This window comes from Marmota monax, unplaced genomic scaffold (assembly GCF_021218885.2).
Source record: "Marmota monax isolate L192 unplaced genomic scaffold, Marmota_monax_Labrador192_F-V1.1 WCK01_AAM20220418_F8-fsc00512, whole genome shotgun sequence".
In the NCBI taxonomy this organism is placed as follows: domain Eukaryota; kingdom Metazoa; phylum Chordata; class Mammalia; order Rodentia; family Sciuridae; genus Marmota; species Marmota monax.
The window spans coordinates 92346-97322 of record NW_026692701.1 but is presented as its reverse complement, the minus strand read 5'-3'; the positions used below and the strand labels follow the sequence as shown (position 1 = coordinate 97322).

Below are 4977 nucleotides of genomic sequence, written 5' to 3'. Positions count from 1 at the left end.
GCTGGGCAGTTAGGTCTCCTCCCTCTGCCTCGCTCCCCTCTCGGGTTCCTCCTCCCCTTTCCTCCCCTTCCCTGCCCTCCCGTTCCTCCCCCTCCTCCCTCCCTCCCTCCTTTCCCCTCTTGTTATTAAGGAGAACAGCAGCTGGCCCGACCTAACTTCAAACGCGGTCCCCCGCTCCCCCCTCACCCCTCTCCCTAGCTCTCCCGGGCCCTCTCCCTCTATCCAGTCCCGCATGCCAGGGGCCCCGGATAGGGGAACCCACAAAACCCCACTAATTCCTATTTATTCCCTCTAATGTCACACATTCTGTAGGTGTACCAATGCCCAAACGCGACCCTCCAATTTTGGCTTCAAATTTGATCCTAATATTCCTGCCCACGTATTCAAGATCTAGGAATGGAGGGTAATTTTCTTGAAGATGGGGTGAACTCAGACAATTTAGAAATAGATCCCATACGTGAAACATAACGGGGGGGGGCGATTTTAGAAAATAGCAACCTCTCATACCCAAAGATAAAGGTTATGTCCCTGAAGTTTGTGTTCCTGGTAACTTCGAAGCTGTTTCACAAGCCCGATTAAAGGGACCAGAACAACGTCTCCCTACCCCCAAGAATGTGTGTGGAGAAGATGAGGATGAAGGAATGAGTATCAGGAAGGGGCTGCTTCTCTGACTTGATAGAATGGGATCCTTGAGCAGAAACTTTCGTGTTCTTGGGGGCACTAGGGCACCACTGGGAGACGCAGCGAGGCGCCCAGGGCTGCCGCAGGACGGGGGCAGGGCTCTCAGCGGTTCTTCCGCGGCGGGTGGCCACGCAGGAAAAACCCGCTTCCTCGCCCCTGCATCTGCTGACAAGCCGCCCGAGGTGTCTGCGCAGAGCGTGGCCACACTGATACAGCTTTCTAGGAAATAGCCCGGGAGGGGGAGGGGAAGGCAGGGGAGAGGGGCGAGAGAGGGATTAGGTTTGGCTCCCCGTTGCTCCCCCTGCGCAAACAACGCCACCCCTTCCTTTTCCCGGAGGCTTCAGCCCCCCTCCGGATCCTCGTCCTGCATCCTCGCCGACCCCTCCGGGTTCGCGCCTCTCTTGGCCATCCAGGGCTTTGGATTGCGGTGGAAACGCTGTCAGCGCAGTCGGCCCTGACATGTGCTCTAACGCATCCTGGGGTCAAGGCTGTTTTTACAGGGGACTTAGTGGCATTTCCTCATCTCCTTCCTACCGCCACCCCTCACACTGTCTTTCAGTGTATTCCTTTGGGGAGGAAGGGGCGAGAGCCCAGTGCCCCCAGCGTGTTGGCCGAGCTGGCACGTGCAGTAAGCATAGCGTGGGACTGGGCTCTCCGGGCATACCGAAGTTGACCGAGTACCTCCTTCGCCGAGAAAGGGGGCCCAAGCAGGGACAAGGCGAGCGGAGGGGTGGGGGCGCTGGGCCGGGTGAGCCGTTTCACTAGGTTCCCTGAAAGGCGGAGCGGGATTGGAAGGGGGTAGGCGGGGAGTGAATAAACCAGAGGTGCAGGCGATTAACTCTGGCCCGGGAGCCAGCCCCTTTAAACGAGGGTGGGGCGGAAGGGGTGGGTGGAAGGGGGGGGATATCGCTTTAAAAGGGTGAGTAAGAGTTTGGGGCGCCGTCTCCCCTCCCTCTATTTGCATAGCCAATAGCTCTGGGGCTCCTGCTACTGCGCGCTGATTGTTACCGGGCAGATTACTTTTTTTTTTTTTTTTTTTTTAGTAGGACGCGTTCCCCGCTACATCAAAAGGAAGCCAAGGGAGGGCGGAGGGAGAGCGGGGACTGGGGCGGGCGGGGGCCGGGGAGAGGCTGGGGCGCCAGCGACCTTATCAATGGCAGCGGGAATTAGTATCCAATCTACTATACGTAAAGAAAGGGGAGGGGAGGGGGCGGGCGAGGAAAATGTCTAATTGCTGTGGAAGCCATTAGCTTTCGGAAGAAAAAAAAAAAACAACTCATTGAAAAACCTTAGTTGCAAACTCAAAAGGAAACAGCTCTGCAAGCGGATGACACTCTGGCCGAGTACAGTCAGTGTTCATCACGTATTGATTTTAGTCAAGTTGGACTTCCCGACTTCACATTAAATTACACTCAAACTTCTCCTCGGCCACCTTAGAGCGGATCCAAGACAGCTGCTGGGGGAGAAGGGAGTAGGGAGAAGAGTAGGGGGCGGAAAGAGGTGTTTTAAAAGTATAAATCTAACCCGACAGGCAAGGACAGAAGCCGGCGAGGACTTCAGTCTCTGCACATCACTTGATAACTAACCGAGCAAGGTCTCTTCACCACTAGGGAGACAGCATCCCCAGCTCTGGGTCTCCCGAAGTCGGGGGGGGGGGGGCGGGGCGGGCAAAAGGCGGGTGGTCGACCCGGGGGCTCGCCCACCCGGAGGAGAAAGCCTGGGTGGCGCGTCAGCCCGTCTCTAGAGTGAGCCAAGGGCCCCCTCGCCCCTTCCCTCTCCCCCTCCCCCCCACCCTCTCCTTGCTTTACAGAGAAATTCCAGCGGGGAGGGGGATGGTGGGGGTGGGGTAGAGGTGGCCGGCGTAGGGGAGGGGCTGAGAGGGTCGCGGGCGGATGCCCCAGCTTCCCTGTGGCCCTCTTCATTCATGGAGACCTGCAAGTTCGGGTGCTTCCCTCGTGGCAGGCTCTCTTAAGTTCCCCCATCCACTTCCCCTTCCTATTACAGACTGTTCCCGAACGTGAACCTCGCTCGCATCGAATCAGTCCCCTGGTCGTTTTTCAGTCTCCAACACGTGGGGTGGGGCGTGAGAGGGTGCGGAGGTTGGCAGGACGTCTCCAGGAGGCTAGGACTGGAAACTGAGTTCTCCCTTTTGGTCGCCACTCCGACCATGTGTTAAAACCTTAATTTCTTTTTAAAATCCCTCCACCTAGCACGGGGGAAAAGCACATTGCCCCCGGGGAAATGTGCGCATTTTCTTTTCATGTAGACTTAGGTGATCAGAAAAAGCGCAAGTGTGCTCTGGTCATTTTGTAAAAAGGTTCTTCCTTATCTATCACCTTTTCACTCTCATGGGGGGGAAAATCCTGTCCTTTGTAGGATCGGTGATAAACTTCAGGAACGCAAGTTTTATTGGACTTTTATTCCCTCCCGGGCCGGCTCCCCCCCCCCCCCGCCCGCCACCACTCCTTGGGTTTTGCAGTTTCGGTTGGAGAGTGTACAAAACCCTGTAGGTGTAGGGTGCAGCCGGGTGTTGGGTGTTTATAGGCGCATTTCTGCAGGAACCTGCAACGCTAAGCACACATTCTCTCAAGCTCACCTGGCAGATGCCGGCCAGCCAGGTGATACTGCGGCCGGCTCAAAGCTGGAAAGCCTCGAGGGTTCGAGCCCCGCCACCTGGGTGCAGGGGCGCTCAAGCAGGGTGGGGGAAGGGGACGGAGTTCAGGCTCAGGAATGGGGGCCATCAACCTCCCTCCCAGGTCCCCCAAAGAACAGGGCTATATTTACATTTCTCCAAGTTGGGATGGATGGTCAGCCCATCAAAAGTGAAAACCCGACGGTTATTTAAAAGTAGATGAAGTGAGAAAAGGCACAGAAAGGGGGGTTGGCAGAAAAGTAGAAAAATGTGAGAAATGATAAGAGGGAAAAGTCGGAAAGTGCACAGCACGAGGAAAGAGGGTTGGTGGATGGGATTGGGATTCTAGAGTCCCTGACGCCTAGGAGAGGATTCCGGGTGTGAAAGTGCCTGCGGGTTCCTCTCCTCAAGGCAACCGCCCCCGCGGCATTGGGGCGCAGGGGACTTGGCGGGGCGGAGCCCGTCCGGCCTGTGTCCCAACTGCCCTTCGGTATATCTCAGCCTGGACCGGGGCTGGATTCCCAAGGCAGCAGATGCGAGAGGCGAGGGTGAAGACGGCGAGCGCCTGCCGTCTATTCACCTATCTAGCACCCCTCCCTTGGAAAGTTAAAAAAAAAAAGAAAATTAAAGACCCGAACTTCCCCCTCTTCCTGTCTGATTCAGCTTCAGGACACGCCTCACGCGGCCGAAAATAGCACTGGAAATGCAATTGCTTTATAAAAGCCAATTTTTCAATGAAAATTGGGGTGGGGGCGTCTGGCTCGCGGCGTCGGGGGGCTTTTGCCTCCCGGGAGGAAAAGGAACCAGCCGTCACGGTCCTTCTCCCTCCCCTAGGCGCCCCTGGGAGGGGACCGCTGGGCGGCGGAATCGCGCCTCTGCTTGGGGAGCCACCACGCGGCTTTTTCGCGGAATTTTGACGTCACCCACACGTGGGGGAAGGGGCTGGGAGAGCAAGAGGAAGCGGCGGGGGAGGGGCCGGCACCCTCGCGGTGGGCGCCGCTGCCGCGGGCAACGTTGCCGCCCCCTGCCAGCTAGCGGAGAGCTGGGGATTCGGCTCTCTTGTCGGCCGGGGCCAGAGTTGCGCCTCTCCTGTTCAGCCTCGCTTCCCATGCCCCCGCCATCTTCTACCCCAGGCACTTGATTTTTTTTTTTTTTTTTTAAACTTTGAAATCGGGAGCAGCTCTTTGCTCCGGAAAAAGCTGATTTCTTTGGGTTGTGGTCCAGTTCCGCTTGATGCTGAGACTCAATATCGCGATTGCTCGTCGCGACGCCCGCCGTTTGGCTCTCGGTTCGCTCTCCACGGAGGGAGACATGCATGTGTTTTTCTGTTCCTTAGGGAGTGACTTCTGTATTTATTCTCACACCCAGAGTTTTCACGTGCGACATATTCCTCCCTGCCCCCCCACCCCTTTCACTATTTAAATATCATCTGGGTTTGTTAATACTATGATAATGACATGCAAGAGCTTGCGAGGATGTATGCGAACAATATTACACGAATTTTGCTGCATTCAGAGCAAGTCGATCTAGAAACACCTTTGTCAAAAGAGTTCTACAAATAGATGGGCAGAAGTGTGGGCGACTCCCCCTCCCGCTGGCTGGATACCCATGTGGCATCCGTAGTGGTGGAGAACCTTCTAGATAGAGTGCAAGAGCTGAGAGCT

General features: G+C 56.4%; 1 long non-coding RNA gene across 1 annotated transcript in view; it reads left to right on the top strand.

Moving 5' to 3' along the window:
* Positions 1 to 4977, top strand: part of LOC131424253 (uncharacterized) — a 36862-nt gene that overhangs the window by 1679 nt on the left and 30206 nt on the right. The gene's annotated exons all lie outside the window — the stretch shown is intronic.